At 44.1% G+C, this 21,827-nt stretch overlaps 1 protein-coding gene across 1 annotated transcript in view; it reads left to right on the top strand.

Annotated features, from left to right (window-relative positions):
* LOC140464631 (cytoplasmic phosphatidylinositol transfer protein 1-like) overlaps positions 1–21,827 on the top strand; it is a 200,133-nt gene that overhangs the window by 156,573 nt on the left and 21,733 nt on the right. The gene's annotated exons all lie outside the window — the stretch shown is intronic.

Raw genomic sequence — 21,827 nt, 5'->3', positions numbered from 1 at the left:
TTCCAATAAATCCCAACAGTAGCAATCTGGCACTTAGTGAACACAATAGCATACATATCAGTGCTAGTAAACACTCCATTAGTTTTGGATCATCCATTTTGATTAAGGTTATTGTGGTCTGAAACGTTCACTCAGTTGCTCATCACTGTTGCTGTCTGATCCGTAACTACTCCAGCATTTTCAGATTTTGAGCAGTATTTTGCCTTTGTTTAAATCTAATTTAGCTTGGAATTAAAAATCCAGATCTGTCACCCTCACTGCAACTGAGAGGGCTACAGGCTTGTGATCGACTCCTGGTCCGAATTCACGTGTTCAATTCTTATATAGCTGAGTGCATTCAAATAAACAGATTCCTTCTACACTTCCATAACTGAGAGATTAATCCAATGTTAATTTCCAAGATGAGAAACTGATATTATTTATGTTTTACTCATAGATGGGTATTCTCTGTACTTGCTGCCAAGATACCCAGCCTCCATGCTTATCATTCATGTTTTGTTTTAAAATAATATTCTAAGAAAGAGGAAATACATGACTAGACACTTATTTTGACTGTCAATTCGAAACAAGAAGGGGAACATTTAGCAAATTCAATTTGCTAAACCCTTCAGACCATTTCAATAAGGATTCAGACTGCAGTTTGAAAAGGTCAGTAGGTTTACTGACAGCACTGCTGCATTTTGTTGCAATGGATCAACTGTTTATAAATGAACTTGTGTGTTCCATTAAGTTTTAACTGGAACACTTCGACAGCATGGCAAAATACCATGGAAAGCAAGGTAATGGTCTGCTCGGTGTGTGCCCTGACTTTGCAAACAAAACCATTGTAAGAACATCAGAATGAGGAGCAGTAATAGGCCATTCAGCCCCTCAAGCCTGCCCCACCATTCATTACAATCATTGGCTGATCTCATCTCAGCCTCAACTCAAATTTCCTGCCCTTAGCCCATAGCCCTTCATTAAAAATTTATCTCTTTCTTAAACTTACTTACTGTCCCAACATCCATCACACTCTTGGGTAATGAATTCCACAGGTTGATGAGTATTTGAGAGAAGCATTTTAATAAAATTATGAAGGATAGAAGCAGGCGGGTTGTTTCCACTGAACTAGAACTAGGGGGAATAGCGTCAAAATAAGGGAGAGCAGATTTAGGACTGAGCTGAGGAGGAACTTCTTCACCCAGAGGGTTGTGAATCTGTGGAATTCCCTGCCCAGTGAAGCAGTTGGGACTTCCTTGTTGAATGTTTTCAAGGCAAATTAGACTTTTAAACATTAAAAGTTATGGTAAGCAGGTGGGTAAGTGGAACTGAGTCCACAAAAAAAATCAGTCATGATCTTGTTGAAAGGAGCAAGCTTGATGGGTCAAATGGCCTACTCCTTCTCCTATTTCTTATGTTGCTCATCTCTGCTTTAAATTGACAATGCCTTCTCCTAAAACTATGACCTCTTGTTTGAGATTGCTTCACACAAGGATACATCCTTTCCCCATCTATTCTGTTAATCCCCTTCAGCATCTTATGTACTTCAATTAGGACACCTCTCATTCTTTCAAATTCCAAAGGGTTTCGGCCTAAACATTTTTCCTCATTAACCTCATCTCTGGAATCAATCTTAATGAATATCCTCAAAACTGCCTCCAATACAAGCACCTCTCTCCTCAAGTAATTTATGTGCAATACTCCAGATGTGGTCTCATTAAAACCTCATACAGTTGAACAACACTTCTGTACATTTATACTCTGTTCCTTTAGCAATGAATGTCAAAGTTCCATTTACCTTATTACCTTCCATACTTAATATACGAGCTGTCTGTCATTCATGCACAAGGGCACCCAGATCTCTCTGCACTGACACACTCCAAAGTTTTTCTCCATTTTGGTAATAATTTCCGATTTATCAGTGATAAATCTCATCTGCCACATGTTGACCAATTCACCCACCTAACATTAGTGAGGTCTCTTTTGGAGTTCTGTATCCAGTTATGGGTCATCCTGTATTTGAAGAATGTGGAGTGGGTGCAGTAGAGATTTACCAGGATGTTGCAGGGAATTGAAGGTTTGAGTTGTAAGGTGAGGCTGGATAGGCTGGGACTTCTTGCACTGGAGTATAGGAAGTTGAGGGTTGACCTTATAGAGGTTTATAAAATCATGAGGGGCATGGATAAGGTAAATGGCAGGTGTCTTTTCCCTAGGGTGAGGGATTTCAAGACCGGGGGCATATTTTTAAGGTGGGAGGAGAAAGATTTTAAAAAGACGCAGAGAGTGTGTGTGGGATGAACTTCCAGAAAAAGTGGTGGATATGAGGACAGTGACAATGTTTAAAAGATACTCAGATAAGCGCATGTGTAAAAAGTGTTTGGAGGGATATGCTGCCTGACCTGCTGTGCTTTTCCAGCGCCACACTTTTTGACTCTTGCTCTCCAGCATCTCCAGTCCTCACTTTCCCCTTGGAGGGATATGGGCCAGGAGCAGGCAGGTGAGACTAGCTTAGTTTGGGATTATGGTCAGCATGGACTGGTTGGACTGAAGGGTCAGTTTCCATGCTGAATGGCTCCATGACTCTATAGCCTACTCACGAGGAAATCCCAGTTACGTACTTGCTTCACAGTAACCACACACGTCACAAATAGGAGTTGTCTCAGAACATGGAGAGGGAAAAGATGTTGAATATGGCTGTGGGGTCAGGACCCCAACATTGGGTGTCTTTGTGAGTCATGATCCACATTGCTTGATGCCCAAAGTGAGTTTCAACAAACAGTCCATTTAAATGGAGAGTGTGTCTGATCATTGTCATATTATAGACGGCGGGATAATAGGAACCCTTCCAATGCTGAAAGACTAGCAGTCCGACCGTCTGAGGTAAGCAGGAGGGTACAAGGGCCGAAATACCCTTGAAGAATTTTTTTAATGTCCGTTCCCCCCCCCCTCCCCCAGGCTAATTTCACCTCCAGGGGCCCAGCAGCCTTAGCTGTGGTCGTGTGACCAAGGTGGGTGAGGGAGAAGGGGAGACAGGTTTCCCAATTGGAGCATCTCTCTCATTCCTCTGTCTGCCTCCAGGGGTCTGCATACCAATTGGAATTTAATCAGCATTTGGAGCGTGACCTTAATTGGCCCTATAATCGGCACAGTGAATTACCCTGTGCACAGGTAACTAGATCCTCTCCTAGAAGTGGAACTGCGACAGGATCAAAATCTTGTTCAAAAATTCAGCCCGTTGAATTTGTGGTTTCAGTCAAAGCTAAAGGATTGGAAGTGTTCACGCTGCCTCCCCCTGCACTGCCACTGCCTTGTCCCACTGTGTGCTCCTCGTGATTTCTGTTACCATTAGTAAGGTGGCTGGCTCGCGAGATGCCAGAGACATGAAATCATCTCGAGTGCAGGTTGCCAGGGCAACCGAATCGGGAAAGAAGTGACTTTGACGAATTCTCAGTAAAAGTGCTGCAGGTTAAATTGGGACATCAGCAATGTGAAGTCAGGATTAATTTGCAGCTCTTTGACATTTCTGCTAGTCCACCTGTCCCTGAAAGTGCTGAATTAGCACTGTTTATTAAACTGTAAAATGCATACACACCAATCTGTTACTATTATGAAGAGCTGTTGTGGTGCAATGGTAGTGTTGCTAGCAAAAAAAGGCTGGTTTCAAGTCCCACCTTCCCCAGAGTCGTCATCGCAGGCTAGTTGAGAATAATTTAAAACCAGTTGATACTTTCTGCCATGTGGAGTGTAATATACCCCCTTGGGGTGGGGTAGAGGGGGTTGGTGGTTAGACTGGTGGGACCATTGAAAGGTTAAGGGTTTGGAAAGCGAACTCAAGAGGTTCTGTTACAGGTAATAGCTCTGCCCAATAATTCTGAAGCTCATCAACAACAACTGCATTTGTCTGGCACCTTTTTATTACAGCAGGCTCTTGCAAAAGTGCTTCGCGAGCGATGATCAAATAAAATGTGGCATGGGGAGATTTGGCCAACTGATCGAAAGCTTGCTCAAAGGTTGACATTTGAAATAATATCTTAATTGAGAAGACTGAGGGAATAATTTTAAGAAGCCTTTGGCCTGTTAAGCCTGTTCAGTCACTAAGATCATGACTGAGCTCATCCGCGGGCAACATTTTCATGCCCCAATCCCAAGATCTCTGTTTTCAATGATTTGTCACTCTCACTGTTGTCTTGACTGAGCATCCACTGGGCCCTTAGGCAGAGAATCCCTACGATTCACAACAGTCTTGATGAAGACATTTCTTCTCTCAGACCAAAATGGCCGACCGCTTACTCCGAGACTGTGCTCCCTGGGTTCTAGAACAGCACTTCCCAACATCTGACCCTTTACCGAGGCTTGAAATGCTCAGTGGAAGGGAAAAAGGCTGTGAAAGCGAGATCATAGTTGTCATAACTCATTTCGAGAGCCATGGTAGCTGTGCTTGGCAGCTCAAAATTTCAGAACCAAACCAATACCCTCCCCAAAGCCCTTCCTCCCCCACCTCCTCCAAGCTTTGGGAAGCTGTTGCAAGTTTTCCAGTTGGGACAAAACAGCCTGTCACTCCATCTTAGAAACGTTATATGTTTCAACGAGAGCCCCTCTTGTCCTTTTGAAATCGAGAGAATATAGGCTCATTCCACTCTGTCTCTTCCCAAATGGCCCTCTCATCCCAGGAAGCAGAGAGGCTGAGAAAGGGGATTGCAATGCTGAGAGCCCAGGCAGCCAAAAGCCTGGTCACCATTGGCAGAGCGATGGCAATTGGGAATGTGCAGGAGACCTTAATAATCAGCCAATGTGCCATCTCTGGGTTCACTGAAACCAGGACCTTTGGTATTGAGGGATACATCCCAGTAGATCAGTAAAAGAAGACTTGAGGATCAGGAAAGGTAAGCCCTCATAGGCCTTTTATTCCTTCTTTCAGAACAAATTACTGAGACGTGAAATTAAGGGGCCTGTAGATAGTTTCTAAACTGAGGTGTTATGGAACAGATGGTACTTGACTCCAGACCTCTTAGCCCAGAGGTAGTAGTGCTACCAGTGTGCCACAAGACTCCTCAACGTGATTAACAATTTGATCGGGGTAAAAGACTGCTGATGCTTGCAGTAAGGAAGAGGAAGTGAGGATAAAGTCTTAAACCTGATCTAATATTAATTCTGGTTAGTGGGACTTTCTGATGATCCCAGTGATTATAAACCGCTTCAGTCCTATATGCCTATTGACAATTTCATTTCCCCAAAGAATATAAATAATACTGTGGTGTGTAGCAATGCTGTGTCATTATTGATTTGCCTCCAGACCACTGTAATTGATGGAATCGTGTTAAGACCTCATAGCCAAGGCCATTTTCCTGGTCTGTTTTCGGATATCTGGGCTGACGACCATTGATTACGCGCTGTAATGGACCCCACCCTCAAAAGCATTTGTGAAAGACTGTCTTATTTTGGAGGTTCTAGTTGAACTGCTTTCCCAACTCGAGCCGCATGAAGATGCCAAATGACTTTCTGTTGCAATCTCCCAGACAGGGTCGCCACCTCTGGTTGGTTGGAGGTGTTGCATCGAATGAGTGCCATCTTCCAGTCAATGAACACCTTTCTCCATTGGTTGAATCTGAAAATGAAAACAGAGGCTTTGTTGTTTTTAGATTAGATTAGATTCCATACAGTGTGGAAACAGGCCCTTTGGCCCAACAAGTCCACGCCGACCCTCCGAAGAGCAACCCACCCAGACCCATTCCCCTTCATTCACCCCTGCCTAATGCACCTAACATTACTATTCCTATTTTACACAAGAGATGTTTCACGCAGTGTTACCCAGGTCACTAGTCATTGCTTGCATTTCATGTTTCACAGTTCCCAAACTAACACTAACAAACATTGTGGACTTCCCAGGGTGCAGGACAATGAGTTAGCTGGAAAGCAATGGGGAGAGAGAAGATGGGGGAAAACATTGAACGATGAGGAAAACTTGAGTTGTTTTAAACTCACAGGGAAACATGGGAATCCTCTGTTTCAGGTTCTTTTCCAGATCCAATTTTTCTGGATGGTCTTATGGCTAGATCATTAATCCAGGGATGTAATAATGTTCTATGTTCAAATCCTGCCCTGGAAGAAGATGGAATTTAAATTCAATAAATATCTGGAATTAGAAGTCTGATGGTGACTGTGAAATCATTGTTGGTTGTCAGGGGAAAACACTATCTGGCTCACTAATATCGTTTAGGGAAGGAATCTGCCATCCTTACCTGCTCTGGCTGACATGTGAGTCCAGACACACAGCAATGTGGTTGACTCTTAACTGCCCTCTGGGTAATTAGGGATGGGCAATAAATGCTGGCCTGGCCAGTGATACCCACATCCTGTGAATGAAAGTACGTGGTGGATTAAATGTGTTTGTTTTTGAAACTGTGCTTGACTTGCTGAGTTACACTAATTGACACGTTTACACCACCAAAGTAACAACCAATTTAAACATTGCTATTGCTGTTTAGATTTAGCCACGTTCCCTTGAGTTCACTGTCACGTCACTGTGGTGTGTAATGAACTGTGTGCGCATTATGCAAGGTCTTTTTCTCAGAAATATTTGCATTGTCTTGGCAAGACGTACTGCATTTAATTGCTTACGCACTCGATGTTCTCCATGTTGGTCTGAGATCTGATAATCCCACTCGGCAGATGGTGGTGCTGGGGGAGGTCCTGACTCTTTGTGAAGCGTTTCTGATTGTGTACGTAACAATTTCTTTCAGTCTGAAGGTGACCATTTATATCTCACTGGGTTGTGACTTGCAACCTCTGACCTTGCCTCTCACCCTCGAATTCTGCAGGCCCAACCTCTAGGAGAATGAGCAGAAGCAACCTTCTTGCTTTTGGATCACCCAAAGAGTAGGCCTCACCTGGCAGGCGTTAGACCTCAGAATCTACTGACCCCTGATGAACCTGTGGTTACTGGTGACCCAGGGTCATGAACTGCCAAGGTCTGTGATAAGGCCTTGGCTCCTGTGCCTGTCAGTTCTCAATGGGCTGATTGGACAGCTGAGTTACCTTGCTTCTGGGTGGAAGGGGAAATTGCCACCAAACATGCTAACGGAGCAAACCTATTTAATTCCAATTAGGTTGAGGCCTCAGTTAGAGAAAATGATGAAAGGCAGAACAATGGAATACAATATTCAAAGCAACTAACATCACCAACGCTAACTGCTAATTGAGCCTAAAAGATGTCATTTGAGGCACCTCCTCCCCCCACCTTCATGTATACCTGTTTCTCAAGCCTTGTTTCAAAAGCTACCAATATGATTCAGAGGCATCATCCCATTATTTGTACAGATTATACTGCACAGAGCAGTATTACCAAAAATAGAACATTGTGCAGTTCCCCCCGCTGGCTCCGTTGGGCAAAACAAAACCTTAGTCAGACACTTTTTTTGTTTCTTGAAGCCTGCGGCCACTTTAAATTGCAGCACCTTGAGCTTTCACTCTGTCCTGCCCTTGCTCCACCTTGCCATAGTGCCCGATGTTGATGCTGAACGGTGGTGAACAGCAAAGCAACATTTAAGAAAAGCATTCAGGCCCACATCACCAAAACAGTTTGCAAAAGAGAAATTCAGATCCTACAGCATCTTAAACATTTCATCGGCTGTACGAGGGGGTCCTGATTTACAAATGTTCAACTAACAGCACTCGTATTACGAATGCAGCCGCATGTGGTTTTAAAATTTGAAGACTCCAGCGTATTAACATTTCCTGTACTTACAAACAATTGCTTCATATTGTTTTCTACCTTGTGTACAAATCGACTTCATAGAATCCCTTCAGTACATTCAGCCCATCGAGCCCACAACAACCCTCCAAAGAACATCCCATCCAGACCAACCCCTACCTACCCTATTGCCATAACCCTGTATTCCCCATGGTTAATCCACTTAGCCTGCAAATCCCCAGACACCATGGGCAATTCAGCATGGCCAATCCATCTAACTTGCACAGCTTTGGACTGTGGGAGGAAACTCATAGGATGGAACCCATTCACTGCCCAGAGACTGTCTGTGAAGCTCTGTGGGATGTCCTAAAATGATGACAGACACTTTTACATTTGTTTAAGGATTTCACACTGAATGATTATTTTTTAAAGTGTGGTCACTATAATGTAGGGAAAAATTCAATGTTACTTTTTGATCAGCAAGGCCTCATGTCACAGAAATCCCTACAGTGTGGAAGCAAGCTGTTGGGCCCATTGAGTCCATACCAACTCTGAAGAGCATCCCACCCTACCCTTTAACCCTGCATTTCCCATGGCTAATCCACCTAACCTGCACATCTCTGGACAATTTAGCATGGCTACTCCACCTAACCTGGACATCTCTGGACAATTTAGTATGGCTAATCCACCTAACCAGCACATCTCTGTACAATTTAGTATACTAATCCACCTAACCTGCACATCTCTGGACTGTGGAAGGAAACCCTGGCAGACGTGGGGAGATTGTGCAAGCTCCACACAGGCAGCCACCCAAGGGGAGAATCAAACCCAGGTCTCTGATCCTGTGAGGCAGTAGTGCTAACCACTGAGCCACCATGCCGCCCACAAATGGGAAATGAGCATATAGCAGCTTTTCATGAGAAAGGAATGTTGCTTGAGACTCCTGTGCTTCTTTGAGTAGTGTGTTGGGACCTTTTGCCCTTGAGCATTCAGGTTGTCATTGGATCACTTTGTGAAGGACAGCACCTTAGCCCAGTTGGTATGTGTCCAGTATCCGTGTCTATCTACCAGATTTGCTCAAGTCCTAGTGAAGGAAGAATGATTGGAATGAGCGAAGTGAATGTCCTTTAACCTAGTTGCAGATGACACAAAAGTAGCTGGCAAGGCAAATGGTGAGGATGACACAGAGTCTGTAGAGGGATATGGACTGGTAAATCGAGTGGGCAAAAACTTGGCAGATGGACTGTAATGTAGGAAAATGTGAGGTGATGTGCCTTGGCAGGAAGAATAGTGGAGTTGAATATTATTTAAATGGATAAAGACTGCAGAGAGCTCTGGAACACTTGGGCGTCATCATTCATGAATCACAAAAAGCTAACATGGAATTCATTGCCACGGAGCGCAGTGGAGGCCGGGACATTAAATGTCTTCAAGGCAGAGATTGACACATTCTTAGTCTTGCAAGGAATTAAGGGATACAAGGAGAGTGCGGGTAAGTGGCGTTGAAATGCCCATCAGGCATGATTGAATGGCACAGTGGACTTGATGGGCCGAATGGCCTAACTTCCACTCCTATTTCTTATGGTCTTAACATCCAAGTTCAGCAGGTAATAGAGCAGACAAATGAAACGTTGGCCCTTATCTCCACTAGAGTATAGAAGTAGAGAGGTTTCTTGAATACTGTGAACAGTTTTGGCCCTTTTATCTAAGGAAGGATATACTGGCATTGGAGGCAGTCCAGAGTAGGTTCACTAAGCTGATAGCAGATACGGAGGGAGGGCCTTATGAGGAAAGGTTAAGTTAGGCCTGTATTCATTGTTACTTAAAATGATGCGAGGAAATCTTACTGAAAATGACAAAATTCTTACGGGGCTTGACAAGATAGATGAGGAAAGGTTGCTTCACCTTGTGGGACAGTCTACAACCAGAGGGGACAATCTCAGAATAAAGGGATCATGCATTTAAGACTGAGACAAGAAGGAATTTCGTCTCGGAGGTCAATGAATCTGTGGAATTCTTTACTACAGACAGCAGTCAAGAGTAGCCAAGACTGGAATGGGAATTGTTTAGTCAGTTAGGGAATCAAGGGTTCTGGAGAAAAAGCAGGAAAATGGAGATGAGGATTATCAGATCAGCCATGACCTCACTGAATGGTGGAGCAGACATGATGGGCTGAATGGCCTACCTCCGCTTCCAAGTGGTCTTCCGGAAGTAAACTCCATGGAGCCCCCAAACCAAGTGAAGCATGATACGAAAGTTATTTGTTGCGATCGTCAAGAACATTTATCAGGCTAGGACACTGAACCGTGGTTTTCCTCCAATTAGCAACTAAGCACCTTTTTAAAGGTAATGAGGACCAATTCATTAATACATGCTCCCAGCTGGGAACTGCAATTAAGCAAAGCTGTCCTGTTTGTATTGTAGCTGTGTCTGGAAAAAGCACTCTGTGTGAAAGGAGCTGCCTGCTGCAGCTTTGACATCAGGGAATGTCTGTTCCGTTGAAGTGGAATATTGTTTTGTGTTTCTGATGGATCCCATACTGACTTTGAAAGTTGATGAATCAAATTTCGCAATCTTCATGTCTTTCACCGCCCCGTTCTCAAAGGCAACTGCTCACTTCATGGTGAGAGCATTGCCCAATACCTAACCCAGTCAGAGCTTTGACAGTTCAATTTCCGAAACCATTCCACGACCTGTCTCTGCAAATTGGACAGATGAGGTTGTTTGTGGACTGCCAAAGGCCTGTTTGCCATGCAGGTCCATTTATTTTTGTTTAATTTGAATCATGGAAGCTTAAGGTTTTGTTGACTTACAAAGCTCCTTATTAATCATCCAATCGATGTGTAACCAGGATGTTGTGGCTGAGTGATAGGCTCCCTACCTCTGGGCTAGAGTTTTGGATCCGAGACCCATCCAAACCACAGAGATGTGCGAACAGAATGAATAAAAGTTAGTTTAGAACCAAATGCAAAAGCCTTTCCTTTTTTAAAATATTTCTCCAGTCAGTCACCGTCCAAGTGATCAACATGTGTAAATTATACTGCATGCTACATTATTTGCATGGCAGTCCCTTGCTTTCAGTAACTGCTGGGTGTTTATTACCTATTATTGGTGTCCAAGGAATGGCTGTCAGGCTTGTCCTTGTTTCCAAAGCCTGGTCCACGGATCTCCCACGAACCCTGCTTATGACCATAATCCTGCTGTGGTTTGCAATTACCTCCTGTAGGGTGGCCGAACATGAGACTCTCCCACTCCTTCCACCTGCCCACAGCCATCGTGAAACGTACAAAACAGGAGTAGGCCATTCAGCCCCTTGGGCATGCTCCACGCATCAACAAGATCATGGCTAACCTGAATGTAATCACACTTCCACACCCGGTGACCTTTTACCCCCTTGTTTAACAATAACCTATCTGCCTCCATTGAGGTTGATAGCATGGAAACAAGCCCTTTGGCCTAACTTTTCCATGCCACCCAGTTTCCACTATTAATCTAGTTCATTTGCCTGTGTTTGGTCCATACCCCTCCATACCTATCCTAACCATGTACCTGTCCAAATGTTTTTTAAATTACAAAATTGTACTCGTCTCCACCACTCCCTCCATTCCAGACACTCGCCACACTCTGTGAAAAGAATTGCTCCTCAGGACCCTTTTGTACCTCTGCCCTCTTACCTAAACTTGTGCCCTCTAATTTTAGACTCCCCTACCATGGTGAAAAGCTGCTGGCTATCTACCCTACCCACTCCTCATGATTTTGTAAGCCTCCATTAAGTCACCACTCACTCAAGATCTTGACCCAGTGGGCAAGAGGTTCAGTAACAGACACACCAGTTGCAACTACGAAAAGGGAATTCACAACAGGTATCGGAGCTCAATTTACAAGGCCACCTGTGTCTAGGGGAGTGCTGGCCATAGAGACATAGGAAACAGGAGCAGGAGTAGGCCATTCGGCCCTTCAAGCCTGCTGCATCATCCAGCTCTGTACCTTGTTTCCACTTTCTCTCCATACCCTTTGATCCCTTTAGCCCCAAGTGCTTTATTCCACTCCTTCTCAAAAGCATTCAATGTATTGCCATCAACTCTACTTTGTAGCAGAGAATTGCACAGGCTCACCACTCTCTGGGTGAAAGTAGTTCTACTCATCTCAATCCTAAATGGCCTACCCTGTATCCATAGACTGTGACCTTGGTTCTGGATTCCCTAGCCATTGAGAACATCCTTTCTGCAGTTACTGTTCTAGTCCTGTTAGAATTTTAGAGGTTCCTATGAGATCCCTCCTCATTCTTCTAAACTCCAGAGAGTATAATCCGAACCGATCCAGTCTCTCTTCATACATCAGTCCTGCCATCCTGGGAATCAATGTGGTGAACCTTTGTTACATTCCCTCCATCACCAAAACAGCCTTCCTCAGATAAGGAGACCAAAACTGTGCATAATACTCCAGGCCACCCATTGGCTTGCCTGGAAACCAAGTCATGTGGGTAATATTGAACACTGATTGCACTGTCTCCCATTAGCCAGAGTAAAAGGAACAGTCATTAAAAGTCATTCCCAGTGGCACAATGGAAATTAGGAATGTGGTGGGATGGAGAGTATTCTTGTTGGAGTAGATAGAAAGAGACTGTTTCCACTGACAGAAGGAGTCAGAGACCAGGGGACAGAGGTGAGCATTGATTGGGGAAAAAGCTAATTGGGGAGAAAAGATCATGTGGCTGCCATGTCACCACTAGGGGGAACACTACACACTCATATATTAAATTGATGTGTTGCTTTTGAACTCACGTTCAGTAGCTCAGTGCCATTAACCAAACTAATCAGCCAATCCTCAATTTGATAGACAAATATTTAAACCTTCCACTGTTATAGTGAATCCATTTGGGGCAGCATGGTGGCTCAGTGGTTAGCACTGCTGCCTCGCAGCGCCAGGGATCTGGGTTTGATTCCACCCTCGTGTGTAGAGTTTGCACATTTTTCTCATGTCTGCGTGGGTTTCCTCCGACAGTCCAAAGACGTTCACGTTAGGTGGATTGGCCAAAGAAAATTGCCCATAGTGTCCAGGGATGTGTAGGCTAGGTAGATTTGCTATGGGAAATTCAGGGTTACAGAGGTTAGTTTGAATGCTCTTCAGAGGGTCATTGTGGGTTTGATGGGCTGAAGGGTCTGTTTCCACATTGTAGGGATTTAACAGGAACAGCTGCTCATTCTCATGAGACCCATAAAGAATGAAGTCTCTTCTTCATCAGCAGTGGTAGCTGCTTACCAACAACAAGGTCTGCAACCAAGTATAAAAACGCAGCTCTTGTGACAGTGCTCGTGCCCCTGTCTCTGGATCAGGAGACCTGGGTTCAAGTCCCACGTGGCCCCGTGGTCAGTCATAGCATCTCTGAACATGTTGATTAGAAAACTTCTTAAAAACCCAGTGATCAGAGTACAGCCCGCTGAATTTCAGATTGGTCATGTATTCATCTCCATACAGAATGTAGGCAAAGGTGAGGACTGCAGATGCTGGAGATCAGAGTCTAGATTAGAGTCTGGAAAAGCACAGCAGGTCAGGCAGCATCTGAGGAGCAGGAAAATCGACGTTTCGGGCAAAAGCCCTTCATCAGGAATGAAGGCCTGATTCCTGATGAAGGGCTTTTGCTCGAAACATCGATTTTCCTGCTCCTCGGCTGCTGCCTGACCTCCATACAGAATGCGTTGCAACGATCATTTCACATCCAGAATACCCCTGCCTGTTGTAACTGTGTTATGGCTCCATCTAAATAAGTGTATGTGGATTACAGTGGCCACTTTCAATCACAGCACCCTGCCTTGTGTGCTGGGAACAGACACTGCGTTTTTGTTTCAGTGAATAGTTATGTTCAGTCACGTACTTAGAGAAGGATGTTAATGCCGTTGGAAGCAGTTCAGAAAAGATTACTTACTGGACTAATGGCTAGATTGAGCAGATTTCCTTATGAGGAAAGACTAGACAGGGCTCGGTCTTTATCCTCTGCTTTTTTTCTCTCAGAGGGTTGAGAGTCTTTGGAAATCCCCTTGCTCAAAAGGCAGTAGATGCAGAATCTTCAAATATTCTTCAGACAGAGGGAAATCGATTCCTGATTCCCAGGGGGATGGAAGATTATCTGGGGGACAAGCAGGAATGTAGATTTACGGTTAAAATCACATCAGCCATGACCTTATTGAGTGGGAGAGCAGGATTAAAGGAACGAGTGGCCTAATCTTGTTCCTTATTTGAATGTTCTACAATACACTACCTGAGAGGGTAGTGGAGACAGATTCAATTGTGCATTTAAGGGAGAATTGAGTAGGCAGCTCGAGAAAACATGTATAGGGCTGCAGGCAGAAAGGTTAGAGTCATGAGGGAACTGGTCACTTGCTCTTGTAGAGAGTCAACACATCTGAAAGGGCCAAATGGCCACCTCCTATGTGGTAGCTATTCTATTACTCCATGATCTGTGTCACCATCATGTAGTTTCATGCTCCCTTGCTCACATTCCTGGCCAGACATCTGAAAGTTAAGAAAACGACGTCAAGGATTTTAGCCCGAGAACCTGACTCAGTGAGTATCCCTGCAAATTAACTAGCCAGTAAAGGTCATTCATCGCATCGATCACTGCGCACAGTTCTCCACAAGTCCAGCCTAAGGCCATTTTAATAAATGCCAGTCATGATAGGCTTCGCGTGGCACACAGGCATTTTTCATCTGTGCGTCAAGTAGAAGATGCTCACAGCAGAGAATGTGATTTGTCTGTCTCTATATTCAGGGGGACTGTCTACAAGCAGGTCTGTATGACCACACTCCATTAAAAACCAAAAGCCGGAAGGTTCTCTTTCTCATAGTATCCCTGTAGTGTGGGAGCAGGCTATTCATCCCATCGAGTCCACTCCCACCCTCCGAACAGCATCCCCACCAGACCTAGCCCCATACTCTGTCTCCCCCCCCCTACCAGCTCAATATCTAATGAGCCAGGAAAGCTAGAACCCAGGGGCAGATGGGGAAGGGTAGTTTTTGTCAGGTCTCCAAATCTGTGGACAGAGTGCCTGGGCCTGAGTTGTGCTTCTACATCTCCGAAGGTGGTGGGCAACGACACACCAATCCTTTAATGTCAATGGACACTAAGTTGTACCCCTGGGTCTACACCACTCTTCTGCCAAGTTTATGTCTCATCTGTTTGGTCTCCGAGAGGGCACCCTGGGCCCAGCTTGCCAATTCTGGATTGAACTGGATAGAGTTGCCATTAGGCACACCTGACTGAGCAGCCTGGTGAATGGGAGAGAGAGAAGCTAACCTGCCCTTGGAAGACCTCAGTCGATGGTGCTTCTGTATTTCCTGGTCTGAGGAGCAGCAAATCCCCTCCTGACTTCACCAAAAACAGCTCGAGCCATGAACACTGAGTTTGCCCTGATCGTTTGAAATAATGCATGTCAAAGTAGGATTGCCAGTATTTCTCTCATATTCTCCCTCCTATCTCGCTCATTCTCTCTCATATTCTCACTTTCTCATATTCTGTCTTTCACACTCTCCATCATTCTCTCATATTCGCACTCACTCTCACATGTTCATATCCACTGACTCACTTTCATATACTCTGTCTCACTCTTTCACTCTCTCTCATTTCCTCACTTTCTGTCACTCCCTCAATCTCTGTCACTCCCATTCACACCCTCTCACTCTCTCTGTCATGGTCTCTGATAGAAATATAAACAGAGAGACATGCAAAGTAGGAGCAGAAGTATACCATTCGGTCCATTGAGCCTACTCTGCCGTTCAGTATGATCATGACTGACCATCGAACTCAATAGCCTGTTCCTCCTTTCACCCATATCCTTTGATGCCTCTGGCCCCAAATGTCATATCCAACTCCTTCTTTAACTCATGCAATGTTTTGGTCTTGACCAGTTTCTGTAGTAATGTATTTCACAGGCTCAATACTGTCTGGTTGAGGGAATTTCTCCTTACCTCAGTTCTTAAATGGTTTACCTCATTTCCTCAGATTGTGACCTTGGTTTAGACTCCTCAGGAACATCCTTCATCATCCATCCTGTTGGAATTTTATTGATCTCTGGGAGACCTTCCGAACTTCAGTGAACACAATCCTAATCAATTCAAGTTCTCTTCATTAGAGCATGACCTGGAAGTGCTTGTGTTGTACTGAGGTGAACAAAGTTAAACATCACACAACACCAGGTTCATGTCCAACAGGATTATTTGGAATCACTGCTTCCAATCACTGTTGGAATCACTGTTGGACTATAACCTGATGTTGTGTGATTTTAATTTCATTAGATCAGCCATACCATCTCCAGAATTAGTCTGGTAAATGTTGGCTGCACTTCCCCTGTAGCAAGTGTATCCTTCCTCTGATAGGGAGACCAAAACCGTAAACAATACTCTAGGTATGGTTTCCCGAAGGCCCTGTACAATTGCAGCATGCCATCCCTGCTCCTGTTCTAGAATCCTCTCGCAATGAAAGCCAACATCCTGTTTGCCTTCCTTACTGCCTGCTACACCTGCTAGCTCACCTTTGGTGACTGGTGCACAAGGACAGCCAGGCTTTGTTGCACATTCCCATCTCTCAGTTTGCAACCATTCAGATAATAACCTGCCTTCCTGTTTTTGCTACCAAAGTGGTTAACCTCACATTTATCCACATTATACTGCATCCGCCATGCCTTTGCCCACTGACTCAGCTGGTCCAAATTACACTCGAGCATCTCTGCATTTGCCACACAGTTCATCCTCCTACCCAGCTTTGTGTCACTCGCAGATTTGGAACGATTACATTCATCATCCATATCATTAAAATATATTGTGAAGAGTCGGAGATCAAGCACTGATCCTTGTGGTACCCCAGTAGACACTCCTTACAGTTCGGAAAAAGGCTTATTTATTTTTAGTCTTTGTTTACTCCATGCCAATCTGTTTTCTATCCATCTCAATGCACTTCCCCACACACCCCCTTCACACCTCCGCTGCTGTCTTAAAGTCTCAGAGGGTCACTCGACCCGAAACATTAAGTCTGATTTCTCTCCACATATGCTGCCAGACATGTTCAGCTTTACCAACAATTTCTGTTTTTGATTTGTGATTAACATGTGTGACACTGCTGGGAGCAAACTACGGGGAAAGTAAACATCCTGGGGATTTTAGAGGAAGACAATATGTTTCACTTGTGTACTTTGAATGAGCAATGCCAGTGATGGGAAACAAGGCTGATTGCGTGGGGTAGAGTGCTTGAGAGAATCATGTAATGTGATTTGTACAAGTCAACAGCAAATAGTTAGCAACTTTAGTGAGAAACGTCCGAATCGAGAAGTAGGCCTCTCATTTCCTCTTGCCTGTGCTCAATTCTTGAAATGAAGAGCTTGGGCATATCTCCATTTTCCTTTTTCTGTTCTCTGACATTGTGGTATAATAGTTACAGTGGAGTTTGCTCGAGCAATGTTTGTGGTTACATTTAGAATTCAAGGACGCGGTGATTAGGGAAGGTGACATCATGCCTTTTGGATTGTGCTGTTGTTACAGTACACTGTATCACCATGACAACAAGGCTATTCTGATTTAGACTAGATAATCATGACCACTTCAATCAAGAGCATGCTAATCCATTTTCAGTCATGACCAATTGAGATATTATACCCCCAACCACCCATCCTGGCCGAACCTCAGTCTCAAGTTGGTCAGTGAAGGGCACCATCTTTGTGTTGTCCAAAATGTAATTGCGAATTATATGAGCATTATTTCCACAATCTCAAACACTGAATTTACATGTAAACAAGAGGATGTGGGCGTGAACGAGGGTTTATAACAACTGATCCTCATCAGTGAGGTAGGACTAGGAAGGATAACAGGTAACAGGAGCTTACAGACAGAAATAATTCATACATTTTGATGTAAGAGCATTCAGAAACTGAGGTTCTGCAATGTCAAAAAAATAGCTGAATGAGTTATTGTGGTGCTGCAGTCTAATTTATTTGACTTAAAATCCAGGAACAGATTATTCCAGTTTATTAGTCCCATTGCCTTTAAACATGATTCAGTGAAGAAAATGGAAAATCAAAATTCACATCAGTACATTTTTACCTGATAGTTCTTGCTGTTCTAAATCAAGTAAAACAGAAGCCGTGTCATGACTATTCATTGCCATTTACTTTCTTGCAGTCTAAAGGAAATGGACTAATGAGATGTCACACTGAATAGCTCGCAACACCAGAAATAACAGCCTTGCTTCTTGCATTATAGTTGGACTAAAATCCCTCCATAAGCTTCCAAGAAACTACTTTGCAGGTAGATTTGTCTTAAAGTGGATGTCTGCATTAATTCATTTTTCCACTCGGATAGCTTGACAGACCAAATGTTGATCTGAGTCACAGCTCATAAACATTATTCTAGACTTCTGATTTTACAAGAGGAAGTATTTACATTTCAGCACACGAAAAGGCAAGTTCCTCTGTATCATCTTGCTTTCAGCCTTACATACAGGATTCACTGGAAAATGGCACCTGAACCTTTTGAGAGCTCTGGTTAAAATGAAATTGGTGAAACTGTAATCGAATTGTTCTCAATGTATTCTTGCTCATTCTCAAGTCCCCACAGTAGCCCTCGGGTGATTTAAACTGTGGTTAATATTGTCTCCTGTCAAACTGCTCTGGCAAATTAAGCAAAGCTCTTAACCATTCTCTGCTGCTAATTGCTCACTTACACAAAAAATGTCAGCAATCTGGCTGTTTGAGTTGCTGTCAAAGTATTCTACAGGAATATGGGATGTGAAAATCACAATGCTGCCCCTTTCTTAGATATGACATTTCCTCCGAGATTTTGAAATAAATATGGTTCTCGTCTGTTCTTTTCTTTCCTGACCTTTACTAACAACAATGCTGGGTCATCTTGACAATCGTCCCAAAATGGGCACTGCACAAATCTGATGGCTGTACCACTTCCATTGAATTTGCTGAGTTCGTCTGTTCAAAACAACTCTGGAGTTACAATACTGTGACACTGAATTAAACAAATGCAATCCTCTGTTACTTCAGTGTGCCACTTCTTAGAATTTGAACCTGTCGCGCCAGGACGAGAAACCCACAAGATTGGGTGACGCCAGCAATTCGAATTGGGAGGTTGTAAAGCTGATCCAGTTGGTCTGGTTGGGTTGGGCTAATGTTTTGTATTTGAGAAGTAGATGAAGTTTATTCTGGATTCAACCCACCATTTGACTTGAACGACAGGGCAGTTAGTGTTCTCTTAGAATGAAACAGTCCTGCGGTAGTTCCAGCTGAAAGGAGGTTTTACTCTGTCAAAGGATTGGACAAGAAAGGTCCTGTCCTTCCTTACATGGCAGCAGTGCTTCCATTGGGCCAACTGACTAACCATGTCTCAGTAGTGAAGGTGCTGTTGAACATCAGATGGATGTAAATTCTTCATTTGCTGTCAGGGGAGGGAGATGGTCCTTCACTGTGTCCTTGGGTGGTTCAGTTGGTCATCTAATGGGTGATTGTACTCCCAGAATCCCCACCATTGGCTATATGTCATGGCAACTGGAAGTCATTAGGCTCCCCAATAACTTAGACTGTTGCTTGACCATGAGTGGAGGGTTATGAGAGAACAGACCCAATGGGGCAGAAGGCTTGATGGACCAGTTGGTATACTCCTGTTTCCCAAGATTAGATGGACCCAACATCTTCCACTGCCACATTGCCCATTCTCCCACCTCGGGGCAAACTCAGTTCTAAAGAGTGTAAGAGTAACAAGGTTGATCTGACATGCTGCACATTCCTGATCTTTTGCCACCTCCTCCCTGTCACTGCCTCTTGGAAATCGGGAGACGCTCCTTGTGTGCGAATAGAATCTCCTGGAGAAGAAGGGCAATTCCCCTGGACCAGCAAGATATGAAGCATGAATTGGCCTCCATTTGTAAGGAGCTGTCTTCGTTCTGCTGTAATCGTTGGAAGGAATTGTCCGGGGGAGGAAGCATTATGAGTGACAAGGAAATGCACAGAGGAGGTTCAAAGCCTTCTGAAGTTGACAACTATGGACTGTCCAAGGGAATGGATGACCTGAGTAGAAGAAGGAATATGACTCATGGTCTTCCACAGGGATTTTATGACCTGTTCCAGGATTATGCAGCATCTGACACGAGGTCCTTGCTGCTGACATTGTTGTGATGCCAGTACCTCACATTCCTGCAGATCTGAATCAAAAACAGATATTGCTGGGGAAACTCAGCCGGTCTGACAGCATCTGTGGAGAGAAAGCAGAGCTAATGTTTCAAAGGAGGGTCACTGGACCCAAAATGTTAACTTGCCTAACTGCTGGGTTTCTCCAGCAATTTCTGGTTTAGTTCAAACAGGTTCTAATTGTGCCTTTCAGTCCTTCCACCATCCTAGAGTAATTGTACCAAACACTGTTTAGAATGAACTGAGGTATATCACCATTGATTAGACCCAAGCTATGTGAATCGACCTCAGTTCAGAGTGTGTTACGTGACTGGCGAGAGGCTGAAAGTATTTGAAAAATTAAGTGTTCTGTTTATTTTAGGCCTATCAAATGAAAAATACAGATATTTAAAGGGGACTGGATCTATAGGTATTTATTTAAATAAAAGTCACCATAGTCTTACCAAACAATAGGGGTGCTCTCTTATTAGAAAGATGCCAGGTGGCAGTTTAGTCAGACAAAGAGAGAGGTTAGGAAAGAGTTCTTCATGGCATCCTCAGCTGGAGTAGGAATTGAACCCATGCTTCAGGTGTCACTCTGCATTGCAAGCCAGCTTTCCAGCCAATGGAGCTACACTGACCCTTGTTTAATTAAAGTAGGTTACCCCCTTCAGTGGGAAATATTTGGAAGCTGTTTGAGGATGGACAGTGCTGTTCAGAATCTGAGGAAGAGCAGTTAGTGGCAGCAAGAGCAAGTCAGAGGCTAAGAATTCAGTGGCCAGTAACTCACCAACTGACTGTGTCCCAAAACCATCTGCAAAGGTCAATACAACAGGGCAACTCTCCACTTTCTTGGACGAATACAACTCAAACAACTATCAGGAAGCTTGATGCTGCCTAAGGCTAGGCAGCCGACTTATTCACCATCAGGCACAGTGGCAGCACAGTACCATCTGCAAAAGGCTTTCAAAACCCTGTACCACCCAGAAAGATGAGGGCAGCAGAACACATGGGAATACCAACATCTCCAAATTGCCCCTCAGATCGCACACTGTCCTGATATTACTGTGTGCCTTCACCATTGAGGGATCAAAATCCTGGAACTCCCTCCCAAGCAGTTTGCGTTTACAGCCCAGGAAGGTGAAGAAGGCAACTCGCCACCACCACCTTAAGGGCACCCAGGGATGGGCCAGTAACTGCAAACAGAGCTAACGATGCTTGCAGTTTTTAGATTAGAGTGGTGCTGGAAAAGCACAGCAGGTCAGGCAGCATCTGAGGAACAGGAAAATCGACGTTTCAGGCAAAAGCCCTTCACCAAGAATGGAGGCAGGGACCCTCCAGGGTGGAGAGATAAGACCATAATAACGATAGTCCAGCAATGAATAAAAATCAAATAAAATTTATTTCCCACCAATAGCTAAAATGGAAATGAATGGATTTAATACCTTTACATCGTTGAGAGATATAAATAACGGCATCATGCAATGGAACAAATCTCATAGCAACCAACTCCCACAGCAAAATTGGTGCTGAAACTGGAGGTAACAAGCTGTCTGCTCGGTTTAGGTTGCACTGTGTTTTCAACGCTACTTACAGCAAAAGACTTGGACACAGGATTTGCAGCTTTATTGCCATTCCTCAATGCCACTGTGTGAAAATATTGGCAATCCCCTCCCTGTGGATGTATCAGGTGCTATAGCAGTGCACCAACACCTTCTTGAGGGCAATTAGAGGGGTGAGAAATAAAAGTTGACCTTGCTAGCGACACTCCCCTCCCAAGAGCAAATAAAAAAGTTAAATGGATCAAATGTTAAGCCTTTCTAATTGAAAGGAACCTCAGGACCAGCCTAATCCTTAATGAGCATTTTTATGAAAATGCAATTATAGTGCAGAAGACAAGGTAACACAACAAAGCAGATTTGTAAGCAGCAAATGAGTTGGCTAGTTAAATATCAGCAGCTTTAAGCTGCTAATGCAAATAAGAATAATTTGATCTCCTT

Source organism: Chiloscyllium punctatum, chromosome 40 (genome assembly GCF_047496795.1).
Source record: "Chiloscyllium punctatum isolate Juve2018m chromosome 40, sChiPun1.3, whole genome shotgun sequence".
Taxonomy (NCBI): domain Eukaryota; kingdom Metazoa; phylum Chordata; class Chondrichthyes; order Orectolobiformes; family Hemiscylliidae; genus Chiloscyllium; species Chiloscyllium punctatum.
Note: the sequence above shows the minus strand (reverse complement) of the source record. Positions and strands in the feature narration are given on the sequence as shown.